The sequence below is a fragment of the Bactrocera tryoni genome, chromosome 4 (assembly GCF_016617805.1).
Source record: "Bactrocera tryoni isolate S06 chromosome 4, CSIRO_BtryS06_freeze2, whole genome shotgun sequence".
NCBI lineage: Eukaryota > Metazoa > Arthropoda > Insecta > Diptera > Tephritidae > Bactrocera > Bactrocera tryoni.
In genome coordinates, this window is record NC_052502.1 from 26,432,256 (window position 1) to 26,448,735 (window position 16,480).

Below are 16,480 nucleotides of genomic sequence, written 5' to 3' on the forward strand. Positions count from 1 at the left end.
AAGGCTGAACGATATAGAATCTCCAAATTCTCAAGAGATTGCTATTAAGAGTTCGTTAAACTTTTATAATTTATTTTATCCATTTTTCCCAATACCACATACTATTAACATGCCACATAACAAAAAAACAGACATATAGAGTAACGTCAGCCAGATGTTCGAAAATCCAGATATTAGTTGTATAGGGCTAGGTGAAGTTTTCGATCAAATTTATCTACTTTTGGCATAAAGGTACACAGTTATGAGTAAAAAACACTCTCTCATTTCAGTGGAATTTCTCACATATTGATTATCCCTGATTTTCAGTTATACATATACATATGTATCTCATACATTGAACGATATTTTTGATCAAAAGTCAACTATTAATACTGGGGTCCAAATATTCGGTACCTAGGAGGTTGCATTTGGAAAACTTTTGGTCATAAGATGGCATACACTAAAGGCATTATACGTGCAAAGTTTTATCCCGTTATACTAGTTACTTCTTGATTTGTGTACTGAAAAGTTAAAGAATTAGGTGGAATTTTAAATTGTACTATATGGGAAGTAGGCGTGATTACTGTAAGATTTCATCCAATTTCACACTGTGACATAGGAATATGAGAAGAATGTCGCGCACCAAATTTTGTCGAGATTTGTCGTCTCGGGTCCCGAGATATGGGATTTCACCAAATAGTGGGCGGTGGCAGTTTTCACACCGATTCCCATAAACCCTTTTCATGCTATTTTGGAGGTAAAATTTGATGTCTCTGGCGTATTTAGTTAGTGATTTATTGCGCTTTTAGTAGTTTTTAACAGTACCGTCATATGCGGAGTGAGCGGGGTTATCCTTCGCTTTCATCCATTTTCATACTGTCGGGAAGAATCCTTATAATATTTGAGCTGGCTGAATTTGTAGCTTTAGTGGTTTAGGTGATATGTATGTTAAACTTATTAGAGGGCGGGGCCATGCCCACTTTTTCAATTTTTTTTTTCTCACAGATTCTCCTTGCTATTGCGATCCAGTTTTATATCTTAATTTATTGCTTAATTATGGCACTGAATAGGTTCATCAAAATACCTCAAGCTAGCACAGACGGACGGACGGACAGACAGACAGTCACCAGTATTTCAACTTTTCTCGTCATCCTGATCATTAATATATATGTATATCGCTTAGTTTTAGGTGATACATACAACTGTTAGGTGAACAAAACTATAATACTCTGTAGCAACTGGTCGCAAGAGTACAAAAATATTCACAAAATTTTTCGGGACGAACAACAAATACGGTTGATCAAGGACAGCTAAGGCCCTAAAGATTTCGTCTGATTATATTGAGTATATCCTTTCTGAATATTATTTGGATTAGTAATATATCTTTAAACAGTGGAGTAGTGCGCGAGTTCACAATCGACTAAAACGAATTGATGATTCTGTTTGAAGTTTTAAAACAAAATAATCGCGAGAGTCCGAGTCGACAATGGATGAAAAAAACTCATCATAATGAACTTGAGGCAATGGAGCGAATCCCAAGGGAGAAAATATGCAGCAGACTGCTGAAAAAGGTATGACGTCCATATTTGGTGTGCATGGAATCACAAACCTCAAGACGAGATCGCTGGAAATATAACCTCTTTAAATAAAATCGTACTATAGTTTAAAAATGGTATCAAAGAGTTGGAATATCGATAAAATCTTAGATAAAACGTTATACCTCAGATAGAATTCAGACGCAAACGTTCCAAAGTGGGGGCTGTCAAAAGGTGGAACCAGGAGAAGATAGATGTCGTTTGCTCCTCTACTATAAATTTTCTCAAGCTCTGATTTTACTATTTTTTGCAGTTATAACAAATATACTTACGAGTGTACATATATGTTGCCATATCTGCTATGTCTACCACTAAAATTTAGACAAGTGGCGTCAATGACATTTATGACACAAAATATACAATCGAACATCGGCAATAAAATACCAGCCTAAAAAATATACATATATTTTAGCAAATGTGTACCACCACGCAACTAATTAAAATTTATTTGTCTTTTTTTTTACTCTCTGCACCCCTTAAGGGTGCAATCTTTCAAAGCGAACAGAATATCACACACCGAGCAATTAAAACTCCATTAAATCTCGCCGATCCACATGGGCGGATGATCAAGCAGTGAATAATTTGTCTTTTTCTATTAAAGACGCATCAATGCGCTTGGGGCAAGTGTCAACGTCACTTTTTTAGGCGTATAACTTTTAGTTTTGTGTAAATATTTGTGTTCATGCTTCAAGCTTTGTAGTGACCTTGGCATAGAGTGTTAATTATAGGCGGGGGAATTGGAGGCCGAACAAAATATACACTAATAATTCCTACGAGAAAATATATTGAATTTTAATAGCCAAATTGTATGATTTCCAGCAATTTCCATTATTTAATCGATATTTTCGACAACTGGTCTTCCAGAGAGAGGTACAACTTTGACATAAAAACTACCGAAACGAAATCGACGAAACCCAAATAATGCATGATTGACTGTTACAGTATCAGGACCATAAACACTATTCACAATCTTTCGGAGTCACTCAAGCAACCAACACTCAAAAGCAAGGAGTCATATGAATGAATACAAGAGACGTTGTCTGGAATGCTGCTTGAAGCTACGGAAAGAAATCGGTTTGGTATCAGATTATTTCTGGTGATGAAAAATGGATCCATTTGACAACCCTAAACGCAAAAATAATTTGTAGAACCTGGCCACCCAGCGAAATCAACGGCAAAGCCGAATATCCGTGAATCCAAAGCAATGCTCTGTATTTGATAGGATCACAAGGGCGTTTAGTATTATGAGCTTCTAAAACCGAGTGAAATTATTAATGGGGATCGCTGCCGGCAGCAACTCATCAAACTGAAGTGAGCGCTTGCCAAAATAGGTGCAGAATACGCGACTAGACAAGATGCAATAATTTTTCATTATGAGAACGCAGTGGCGTAGCTACAACTTCGGGCGCCCGGGGCCAAAGATGTTTTGCCGCCCCCCTTTATCTACCTACCTACAATTGTCATGAGGTGTTTCGGACAAAAGTGAATTTTTACAAAATATCTTCGATATTAAGTATAATAAGACAATTTTTGAAAATTTGGAGAAATAAAAGTATTTGTTACATTCAAAACATAGGTTAACTGTGAGAGTGACACGTTGCTAGATAAAGCTAGAAAAGTGCATCTTTAAGTTCTATTACTATTTTTAAGAAAGATATAAGCCAAAAGATATAAGACAAATTCAAAGACTGAAGAGTATTCGAGTAAAAATTAATATTTTTCATTGTTATTCAGATTATTACATTGTGAGTGTACAACTCTTTATCTTTTATAATAAATTTTGTAAACAAATTTGTTGAAGTATTTTTCTGAATATTAAAAAACAGCGAAGATCGTTTTGCCGCCCCCAAGACGTTACGCCCGTTTAGTCAAACGTCTCGAAAATTCGACTAAGAATACCTTATCTCCGACTTTTGAGAATATCTTACACTGTTGCAACAAAAATAATACCAGGCCCTCAAAAAGCGAGTACTACTTATGTACACAGATATAAATATTCACCAGTTAATTAAAATATCTCAATGTCGCTTTCGATAGGTCACTAGGCTAATTTACAATCAGACGAATTAAGAAACTGTCCAGATGGCAAATGTGTGTAAAGCAAGCACACAAACAACATATGTACATACAAAAATTATAATAATCGAAAATAATTGCAGCTTGCTCTCGATGCATTCTTTCATTTCGGTACACAAATTCACAAGCTGATAAATATTTACTAAAACATATGAAAGTGTAATGGAAGCAACAGAAATGCACTCAAATTCTTATATGGGGGTGGGTGAATTAAATATGAGACCACATACTCAAATATATTCAGTATATTGAATTAAAAAGTCAAAAGCTTTTCTCATTTGAAGTTTGAAGATTTCAAAAATGGAAGCATCTATGTTCTTAGAGATATTCTTAGAAAACATGCCAGCTTTTGTAATAATTCGATTCGATACAAAACGAGATCCCTGACAAGGCGACCTCTATCGTGCGACTTCTTCAATCTACTGCTGGAGAGAATAATTCGAAAGGCAGAGCTGAATCGAGAAGGCACAATCTTTTATAAAAGTGTACTGCTGCTGGCGTACATCTGCTTTCTCCAGACTGGATAAGGAAGCAAAGCAAATGGGTCTAGTAGTAAACGAGGACAAGACGAAATATCACCTGTCATCAAACAAACAGTCGTCGCACTCGCGACTAGGCTCTTACGTCACTGTTGACAGTCATAACTTCAAAGTCGTAGATAATTTCGTCTTGGAACCAGCATTAACAGCAACAACAATGTCAGCCTCGAAATCCAACGTAGAATAACTTTTACCAATTGGCAATTGAAAACTAAAGTCCTCTCTCGAATAAAAAAAACCAAATTCTATAAGCCACTCATTATTCACGTCCCGCTATATGGTGCAGAGGCATGGACGTAAGGTTACGAGTTTTCGAAAGAAAGATTTAAGGTCCTTTGCGCATTGGCAACAGCGAATACCGCAGTCGATGGAACGATGAGCTGTACGAATTATACGACGACATTGACATAATTCAGCGAAAGGAAGGACAGTGGTAACGCGGGCTAGGTCATATCGTCCGAATAGATGAAAATACTCCATCCTCTTAAAGTATTCGACGCAGTACCCGCCGGGAGAAGCAGAGCAGAGGAAGAGGAACACCTCCACTCCGTTGCAAAGGCCAGTTAGAGAAGGACCTGGCTACACTTGAAATCTGCAATTGGCACCAAACAGCGAAAAGGAAGAACGAATGGCGCGCTGTAGTAAACTCGGCTATAACCGCATAAGCGGTGTCTACGCCAATAAAACTCGCGAGTGCAATCAGATATCACAGCTTGTTTTAAGAACTCAACAAAGAGCCCTCGCAAGAAGTGATACTTTCTTTACAGGTAAAAAAACAGCCATTTCTGGTATTAAAAACAGTCAGAAGGAAGAAATTTGCATGATATGAATAATTCCATGAAAATATTCCAAAATTGAACGTATATATTTATATACACGAGTAGTAGAGGTTCAACTTTATGCAAATCGTTCGCATTTTTCGTGTGCAATCTGTTTCTTTCATCTGTATCTGCAGCTCATCACATTGTTTGAGATTCTTTTGTAACAAAAAGACAATCACCAATTGAGAGCAATTGGTGGTAATTTATGTTTTGTGTTCCGCAGTGACAATGAGTAACGAGACTAGGTATTTTTCGAGGGAATTTATGCTTATATTAGGTACAAATAGAGGGTGTCGGATTAAGAAGTAACAATAATTGATAACTGTTTGTTTGAATAGTTATGAAATAAGTGGTAGACCAACACAGGAAGTAGAGGCCATTGGTCCCATGTCCTAAATTTTGAGAACTATCCCGTCGAAAATCCCTTTTCCGCATATATTTTTTCGAGGTTTTACTTGATTTTCTACACGGCTTTGAGCAATTCATTTCATTTTTCTAAGTTGTATGACATTTTTTAATTGAGATTTTATTTCAAACCCAAAGGTACCCGAGAAAAAGCAAACATGTTTCAAGTATCTTGATTTTTGGGATAAAATAGATTTAGAATAGAAGAAACCAAGACTATTCAAACTTGATTTTAAGTTATGTATACACGTATACATATTTATGTAATATTTATGTTATGTTGTACACTATATTAAAAGCGTTCCCTTTTATACCTATTTTATTATACTGGTCTATTTAATTTATACCAGTTCTATGTTCGATTCTAACCTCAAAGCTTGGCCAATCAAGCACCGTTTAGGTATACAATATCTAATTCCTACTGGCATTTATATCTCAGACACAAACAACTTGCATTACGCGCGAGTTCATCACTTAAATGGTTGTCCGCTTGTATATTTCGTAATTTACATCATAATTGCAACGCAAGCACAGATGGAGTGCGATCAAAATTCAGACAAAGGTATACAAACAAGGCAAAAACAAACAAGGCAAAAACAAACATACAAACATAAATGCATACATAGTATAAATAATAAGTTTCTAGTGTCCGATTTTTCGATTAAAATCGAAAGCGAAGCTCACTTCGAACAACTTTCATATGAATGCCGAGACTCGGAAGTAGATCTGTTTCCCTTTGATAAATGTGTAGATAAATTTCGGAGATGACATTGTTCCAAAAGAAACTGATCCGCACTTTACTTACTACACTATTAGATCAGAAAAAAATCTTTAGTAGTACTGCTATATAAGTACACATGGACTTTCTAACGGGAATTTTCAATAGGGATCCGATATTTTGTTTTCTTAAAAAAAAAGCATTTGTATTCTTATTAAAAAACCCGTTATTGAACGAATCCGGAAACGGAAGGCATTTCATCCAATTTGTTAATGGAAAATCCATTTGCGAAACTAAACCTCGGTTTATTCATAATATCATTAACTTTGCGGAGATTCATTTTCGTCCGGTGTTAGAAATTTCGAATCCCTTCGATTTGATACCGATCTTTCAAACTGTTATTTGTGATCATAAATAAAATTGATCATTGTTTGAATTTATGAGCGAATTGAAGCCCCACCGTTGGAATTCGGATTTAAAACGATCTTCCTTCGGCACTTCTCGTTTAAAAAAATGGTAAATCTTAGCAGTATATTCAATTAGGTAGAGGATCTGACTTCCATCTGTTCAAATTTTACTTAATTTTACTTTTTATGTGCATTTGAAGTTTGATCTCAATATGTCAATTAGTATCTACTTCGGAGCTATTTACGAAAACTTTGATATATCGCGTATCGGCAAGAAGAGTCTTGGGAAGCAGGATAGCAGTGGAAAGTGTTGCCAAAAGCGAGTAACTTTACTTATACTGGGTGCCAGTCACGAAAGCGTTGATGGCAATGAAATAGTGGACAAGATTGCCAAGAATGGTGTGCGGCTAATACCCGAAAACGTGATCTACATGGAAAACCCATGATTTGTCTATACGACGATCTGAATAGAGGCATGGTAAAGAAAATCAAAACCAATCAAAGAAATGAGCTATCTTGGTGCAAAACTGCAAGACTGTAGGAACATGGTCGGAATACTATCTGGTCACTGTCTGTTGAATGGGACTGACAGATCGAGAAGACTGCAGGAAATATCTAGAGCAAGGCACCAGGGAAACAACACTTGTACCACATTGGCAATACTACGCTGAAAGCATCTGGGGTTCTCACTGGAAGAGGTATCGATAGTGAGGCCACATAGTCTGTTGAAAGGATGACTACTCCTCATGGACCTAGTAACTGAACTCAATCTGGTATCGCAAAGGACCAAAACTAGCCCATGAGTGGCTCATTGGCCTACCAGACTAACCTTACCTTTCCTATATCATAAAAAAATCATTAAACAACAAGTTTGCTTGAAATTTTGTGTTTCTATTGGAATCGCGGCTACGGAATTGTTATCAATGTCGCAAAAGTGTTTTGGGGAGTATCTTTTATCATCAACGCAAGGCTTTCAGTGAAGGTCGCGAAAAAATCGAAAAAGTTTAAGCAACAGTTTTATAAATTTGTCGTGTTGATATAAGAGATAACAGAGGACCTCAACAGCGAATTAATTCTAAAATTGTACCAAAATATCTGAATCTTTTATAAAAACGACGTAGAGTAGAGATCGCAAAGAGATGCTTGTCAACGTATCACTGTTGCTGACGAGACGTTGGTTTAGGAATATGACGTCGAAATTGCACAAGTCATCTGTGAGTTAAGTCCTGATTAACTTAACCATGGCTCCTTCTTTCGGTAAAGAAAACATATAGTTACTTTACCGAATATTCGGGAAACGAAGTATTCGTAATACGTAATATTCGCTCGTACACAATGCAATCGTATGCCATTTACCTACACACTCGAAGATCATAGAGCCCGTAAGTTAAGTAAATATTAGTATATCCGAAATGTAAACAGAAGAGTAGCCCGGCCAATTCATTGACTTTGCATGTTATTCTAGCTTAATCGGCATACAATTGCATATGCTCGTGCTATGAATAACCAATTAAATGATGTGCAAACATAAGGCAAATGAGGACAACAACAAAAAGGGCGGACAAAAAATATGTGTATAAAATGATCACAAATCATAAATCATCATTATGACTGTAAAAGTGTTACAAATGTTCATAATTTATGATTATAACAAATATTTTTATGAACTGTTTTTATATGAAAATAATTGGCAAACGTTTCAAGTGCACATACTCTAATCTTTATTGCCGATTCTCTGTCTACTATTCATCCAACTATTTTCAGTTTCGTCTTGTTGTCATTTTGATTTGTCATATCAAAGCAACTGTCAGCTCTGCTGGTAAATTTCCATAGTTAAACCACCAAGTGCTCGTCAAATAAAGTATTCCGAAATAGTTATATACTACTTTGATATTCTAGTTATCACTCAATTGTTTCATCACACTTTCATTACAATAAATAAGCAACTAACTTTTGATTTGCGAACTCGTTACTGGAGCTCGCGCTCCGTCTTGCGGACGGTGCAAACGAGAGGTATGCCGAATGACTTGCTTCACATAGTTAATAGTAAGTACAACGAGTTGATAAGATAAGTTGCTTAAGGCCAAAAAAAGCAAAATATTCTCGTAAGATTCTGCTATCTCGACTCGAAAAGCCAGATACCAAAGTGGCGCAAGACTATCGACTCAATAAATGGCATAACTAGCATAACAAACGATTGGCTAAAGCATAGTAACTTAAATATACTGCATTGCGTGTTTTATTTTTATACCCCGAACAGGGTATATTAAGTTTGTGACGAAGTTTGTAACACCCAGAAGGAAGCGTCGGAGACCCTATAAAGTATATATACGAGTATAAATGATCATTATGTCGAGCTGAGTCGATTTAGCCATGTCCGTCTGTCTGTATATATACGAAATAGTCCCTCAGTTTTTAAGATATCGTTTTGAAATTTAGTAAACGTCATTTTCTCTTCAAGAAGCTGCTCATTTGTCGAAACTGCTGCTATCGGACCACTAAAACACTGCGATACAAACTGAACGATCGGAATCAAATGCTTGCATGGGAAACTTCTTCATTTGACGACATATCTTCACGATATTTGGCATGGATTACTGCTTCAGTTAACAATATAATCTCCGAAAAAATTGTTCAGATCGGATTACTATAGTATATAGCTTCCATACAAACTGAACATATAGTTACTAACAGAAATGCACCTGTGAAGGGTATTTAGCTTCGGTGCAACCAAAGTTAACGTTTTTTCTTGTTTTTCCAAATATCACATTACAAACGTTTAGTCATTCAAATGAACGTTCAACTTACTTCAGCACCTTGAAAATAATACACCAGCAGGTATGTACATATTATCATGGTGGCGATGAATTTTAAGCTTCTTATCGCTTAGACGACCTAAAATTAGCAGATTACCACACATTGCAAGCTTGCTACCAAATTAAGAAGCCAAGACCACAGATATAATAAATGGTGAAGTTTGTAAAACATTAAGGCAACCCTGTTGGTGTAGCCAGCAGAAGCTTCTTTGACGGACAATTGTTTGTTTACTGGCCGTTTTTGTGGATATTACTTCATGTCGCGTTATCATATAGCCAAATGACGAAGATCCCTAATGATGGAGGCGAGAAGATATGTATACATGAACGTTCCTACATTAGAGATTCATGAGAAATAAGTATAGTGGGGAGCTCTAGAAATTACCACACTTGCACTGTAAGTCGAACTCATTTACAGTGCGTTCAGGGTTGGTCAAGGAGTGCCTAACCTCGCTATCAATAGCATCGAGTGTGATAAGACTGGTATGGGTGCCAAGCCACGGCGGAATCGCAAGAAATTGTAAAGCTGATGAGCTAGCAGGAAAGGCACCCTAGCACCGTTATCGGTAGAATGGGAATTCTACCAATAGATAGCGCTGGACCATCATCGGTACAAGTGCTGTCGCAAAAGTCTTAAGGTTAGCTTCTCCCTTGTTGTGGGACTTTTAACAGACCATTGCTCTATGGCGTCCATGCTGTAAGGTTGGGAATCTTACCAGACGCCACATACTGCAGAAGCTGTATGGAAAAACATGAGGTGGAAACAACTCAACACTTCCTTCTTGACTGTCCCGCATTTGGGAGGTCAAGACTTAAACACTTGTGAGCGCATACCTTCAGGCATCCCACCGAATGGAATGGAAATTAAACGCCTGTGCAAATTTGTATTGACTACTAAGCGTTTTGCTAATTTATCGAACACAGGAGTTCTTTTTTTCGATGACTTCACAAAGGACTACATATAGCAGTCCACGTGCGATCTCTATAGATTAGACATCTAACCTAACCAATCCTAAGTGGTGAACTAGGATTAAGCAATTAAGGACTTGGCAAAGCCGAGAACACAGCAACTCGCAACAAGAGATAGTTATATCTAAAATACAACAAAAATGTTAGTGAAGGCAGGGACTATTCAAACATTAACTAAAAATCAGACTCAAAAGTTGACCTTTAGCTCTACATCATCCTGTCAGAATGTTGCCAAATAAGTACAAGATCGGGTAAAACTAACTTATACAGGTAACATGTATCGTGCTAGGAATGTAAGATCACCTTTTAACTGTACCTTTCCAAATCAAAAGGCATATTAAGAGAATAAAGGCAGTATACCAGGCTGGCTAAAGAGTTTGTATCGTCTGCATAAGAATATGCCACTAAAACTAAATCCATGATACTAAAAATTGTCTTGAGGAATTTTAACCGAACTGTGGATCAAAACAAACAAGTATTTGTAAGCAGTTCATCAAATAACATAGTACCAACGCTGGAGACGTCCGAATTGCATGAATCCGAATATCAAATTCTTGGATCTCAAGAGAGTGTCCGATATAAAAAAATTCAGCAACAACGAATCACGAAAGCAAAAGAAAATAGTGAAGCAAAAGAATATTGTGAAATAAAACATAATGTACAAGACCTACGCTTGGACTCGCTTCAGACAATGTCTCGGAAAATTTCTTTAAAACGATATTCAGACCGTTTGGTAAGAGACGGTAGATTTTGTACAATAATGAATATCAGTCTGGTGCAATTTAAGACCATTGATCATTCATATCTTAGTGCTCATAAATTGAATTAAGCTGAGCTCACTGTCAAAAGCATATGAAATGGAAATTGAAAACTTCGGCTATGTATGCATATACCAAGCAATATTTCTTCATTCATCTCTTACTACAATACATAAAAAACGCACTTGCACTCGTAGTTCGCTAACAAGGTGAACCTCACTGACTTATGAGCAAATTGTCAGCACTATAGTTATAACAACATAATTGACGGCTTCAAACTGATTCCATGTCTGTGTATGTGTGTTTTCATTGAAATTGTCGGTCATTAGCAATTGTTTTTATTTTCAAACACACTTTGTTCTACAAATGTATTTTCAATACACGCTTCTAATAGGTTGTCGTAGTGCAATCTCATCAGTGATAAGAGAAAATGAATTGTCAGCGATCGGTTTGAAAAATGTGTCTCTCTCAATATGATAAAAGTTAATTTGACGTTTGGCAAATAGTTAGCGACATCAATTTTTTATTGTCTATACAAGTGTATGGCATATGTATATACCGAGCAATAAGGTTATACGATCGACAAGTATTCGAGAATAATAGAATTGCTAGAAAATCAATAATAAATATATTTTAAAAATGTGATAACAAATGTACATACATACATTTACACTATTTATAACAGTATGAAAGCAATATCTCTTTATAGCATACTACTATGAGCAAAAAATTGTAAGACTTTGTTCATAATTTTAAAATTCTTAATTTATTCTTCAAATCTATGTCGACCCCATTATAGTAATCTCTCTTTGCACCAATACACTTTTGCCAACGTTTTTTTTCAATCCTTGAAACAGTTGTAAAAGCCAATTTCCGAAATACCTTTCAATGCGAGCAGCGATTCACGTTTAATGTCTTCAATTGAATCAAAACGGTTTTCCCGGAGCGGTTTAAGTTTTCTGAATAGCCAGAAGTCACACGGAGCTAAATCAGGCGAATACAGCGATTCCGCCACGATACTGCTTGAAAATTTTGCGTAAAATTGCGCATAACACTGAAATAATATTTATTCTTGACAGTTCAGCCGGTCGGAAGGAATTCGGAGTGCACTACACCTCGATAATTTAATGGGGAATGTTTATTATTATTCGAAAGAACATTTTTTGGGGATATTTTTTGAATATGGACCGACGATTCCAAAGCTGAAAAAGTTGTTTTTTTCTGAATGAAAAGCTCTTGAATCTCTACATGTTGCTCTTCATCCCAAAAACGGCAATTTTGTTTGTTTACATACCCATTGAGACAAAAGTGAGCCTCTTCGCTGAACAAAATTTGGCTCGAAAACGTCGGATCTCCTTGAAACTTTTCAAGAGCCCATAGAGCGAAGTGATATCGCTTGGAAGGTCGAACGGCTTCAGTTCTTACAAAAGCTGCATTTTCTACACTTTCAATTTAAGATCTCGACGTAAAATGTTCCAAGTCAGTCCGAGTTGCTGCGAACGATGCCGAATCGACTCTACACTGTCTTCGTGTACACTCTAACGATTAGTAAACGTTGTTCGGAAGTATGTAAGTAAGTGATCAAGTGTTTCACTGATACTTCCGATATTCCAACGATGCCAGTAAGATCTCTGACAGTTAATTTTCGATTCTCAAGCAACAATTCCTTTATTGACGTGTTAATAATCATTTCATGTTGATGGCCATCCTCGACGTTTTCGAGCGAAATTTAAATTAAAAAGTCTCACTATTTTTTGCTCACTGTACAGATTCCTCTCATAAATGGGTAATTATAGCAAATTAAGTGAGCCGTCCCATTAGAAGACTGATATGGACCGAAGGAAGCTTTTCAGTGAAAAAGTAGCCGCTGTTGTTGTTGTAGCGGCAGAATTCTGCCGAGTTGACAGTCCTTGGCCGGATAAAAATCCGGGTCCGTTCCGGTTACGTAGACCCGACTGTCGTGGGAACGGTGAAAAGGTAGCCGTGGAGATTACCGTTATTAGCGGAGACAACCTTTTAGTTAGTGTCTGTAGTATGGAATACCGCAGTGGTCTAACATTTACACCACTTTTATCTTGAAAGCACAGATAGAATCTCGGATAATACTAAGTAAATCTGTAAGATCGCTTCTAATTGTCTTGTCATCGATCGCGGGATTAAACACATTAAAATTGATGATGAAGTTTTTGGAAGAATTTATCCTAAAATTACTACAAGGTGCTTTCCAAAGTAAACTGAACTTAAAAAAACAGAACAAATGGTTTTTTCGGCAAAATCAATTTATTTTATTCAAAATAGTCCCCAAAGGCATGTCGAACGAATGTTTTAGCTCGTTGGCCGGTATGGCCGCCAGTATGCCGGTACCAAGCGTTTTGAATGGCCGCTGTGACTGCATAACGCTTTCCTTTCATGGGCAAATGCATTTTCCCGAAAAGGAAGATGTCGCACGGTGCCATAACAGGTGAATACGGGGGAATACGCCGGACGGCGCAGTATCGTGCAACGAACGCCAAATTTCTTTCTTTCGCTTTGTGCGGAACAAAATGTGCACACATCTTTCGCAAGCCCAAATGTTCAGTCAAAATGCGATAAATCGATGTTTTGGAGATGTTCAATTCCATTTCCATGAATGTCAATGATGATTTCGGCTGATTTTTGATGAGTTCACGCACAGTTTCAATGGAATTTCTGGTGATCACGGATTTTGATTGGCCCAAATGTTGATCGTCATTTATGTCCTCACGACCACTTTGAAAACGCTGAAACCACTCGTGCACTCTGCCACGGGATAGGCAATCATCGCCATAAACTTGTTTCATCAATTGAAACGTTTCGGTAAAAGTTTTACCAATTTTAAAACAAAATTTAATATGTACTCTTTGTTCGAAGCACATTTTCGCACCGATAACACAAACATACTGACACTTAAAACGCAATAACTCCACTTCCAATCAATGAAATGTCATGAAATTCTCACTGGACAATTGATAAAGATTGCAGATTCTAACCTGTTTACTTTGGAAGGCACCTTGTATAGTAAAAACACATTGGAAAAAAATAACTTACGCCTTCTACGCGCATTACTGTCACCAGAAACTACTAAAATCGAACAGTATTCTGAAATGTTGAGATATCCAACTGCAATACTTTACACCATTCCAAACTCCATGCAGTGAATTCGTTGTTTTGACCCCTTGCCAAAATATCGGATTTAAAGATACGGGATTTTATTGAAACTAAAGATTCGCTTGTTTTATTCTTCATTTTCAAAAGATGCAAATTGGTATTGAAAACGATATAGAGGAATAAAAAGAGAAAAAAACTAGTTGCAAATTTTGCCATCTCATCAAATTTGACCCGGACTGTCCCAAAATAAAAAGATTTAGGTCTTTTGTAACGGGTCTGGCATTGACACTCTTCATAACTAAAACTTTAACCAAAATGTGCTGAGTCGATCCTTAAGATATGTAGCCATCCTTCCTCTATTATTTCTCTGATGCCAACACGACGTTTTTCCATTACTGGGTCTTTAATTTTTTTCGATGTTACCGTTATTAATGAGGCGGTTGGACGACTCGCATGGGACAAGTTTTCACGAAAACAAACACTTGCCAAAGACAAACTAATTTTTACATGGAGATCAAACTTTACGCGAAATCTAGTAGAAATCTTGGAAAAAATTAAAATTTAAATTTATTTTCTGGGTCAAATTTCATCAGATGCTAGATTGTCTGACGAATAACATACTTATTATAGTTCCAAGTCAAGAGGCGTTTAATTTCACATTCCACGGTTCGTAAACCTCGCTTGGGAGTAAGAGCATTCTAAAGAGCTTGGAGCTATCATCATTATCTATATATTTTTATTCATGAAGTTTTATATTCATGTAGTTTATTTAGTTCTACATTCAAGTTAAAATAGAGTAGCCGGATTTAAAACCCATTCAATGGCTTAATCAAAAAAGGTCACAGTTTTCCAATACAAATTCTTTTGAAATCAATATCCGATATCTATTAAATCCCAGTAAATAATGGAGAATGCTAAAATGTGAAATATTTTTTCTCATCAAAAATCACGTACCACTTAATCTGTGTAATTTATACAAGCTAAACCGTCATAAGAACCCTAATAAGACACACAAATTCACACAGCGATTAACCAGTTTACTAGTACCACGTGCCCCGCCGTTAAAGTGCGCTACCAATATTACGCAAATTCTCAACAGCAACGCCCCGCAATTTGAACTCAAGCCGGAAAACAAAGAAATTAAGATGTACAAAACAAAGTCGACAACAAGGAAGAGAATGTTAGACAAAAAAGTTATTGCGCCGGATGAAAGCATCAATTCAAAACGGCGTACAAAAAATAGTACTAAAGATTTAAATACCAGGTTTAGAGACCTGGTGCAACCCACACAAAACAGCAAATTGTGAAAGATAGGCACACAAACACAGGCATACGTACATATAAACGAAGATCCAAGCCATCGACTTGAAATTAACATTTTATGCACGTTACTTTAAATGATTTAAAAAGAAGACGAGAGAAGAGAAAATATGTTACAGAACACGTACAGCTCGAACCAGAGAACGTACGCATGCGCACTTCCTTCTATCATTCCTGCATCATGCATGTGTATGTACATATGTGGGTAATCTCTACATACGAATGAGTTCTGGATATAAATTCTATTCACAAATATGTATATAAATAAGTACATATGTACAGGCATGTTTTTGCTTCGTTATAAGGTTATGGCATGCGGGCTTGCCTTGTCGGGCCATGCCACACCACACCATTGGCACGTCACGGTTCAATACCGCCTGCGGGAGGAATTGACGTTATGAGAATCACTTCAAATGTTAGTGAATTGAATTGAAAGCTAATGAAGTGACACGCGGCGTGGAGTGTGAGTTTGTATAATGGAACCCGTTTTGGTATTTGTAAAAGCGATCGATAAATTGATTGGTTATTGTTGAAGTTTCAGAACGACGATCATGTCTAGATACGTACTCGTATTTGTGGGTAAATGTACGATTTCTAAATTGTTGCCTTTACAAAGTCATTTAAAAACAAAACAACTTTGGCTGTACAGAAGTTACAATACTTTTCGTTTGTAGCTAGTACTAGTTCTGTCTATGACGATCTGACGAATGAAAAGCATCTTAGAACGAAATGGATTTGTTTAAAATTTCAGATCGATATCTCATAAGACAAATGGACCAGATCGACATGGCCAAAATGTCCACTTTTTCTTCTGGGTGTCACAAACTCCATTTCAGGACATAATTATTCGAGTGCCGAGTCAGATTGTCGGATAAACACCGATGTAAACTATAATCGTATCGTCAGCTTTGAGATACATACATGTACATATGTATTTATTGAATGTGAGCC

At 36.7% G+C, this 16,480-nt stretch overlaps 1 protein-coding gene across 2 annotated transcripts in view; it reads right to left on the bottom strand.

The window, feature by feature from the left end:
• Positions 1-16,480, bottom strand: part of LOC120773936 (protein gone early) — an 89,790-nt gene that overhangs the window by 70,687 nt on the left and 2,623 nt on the right. The window lies entirely within an intron of this gene.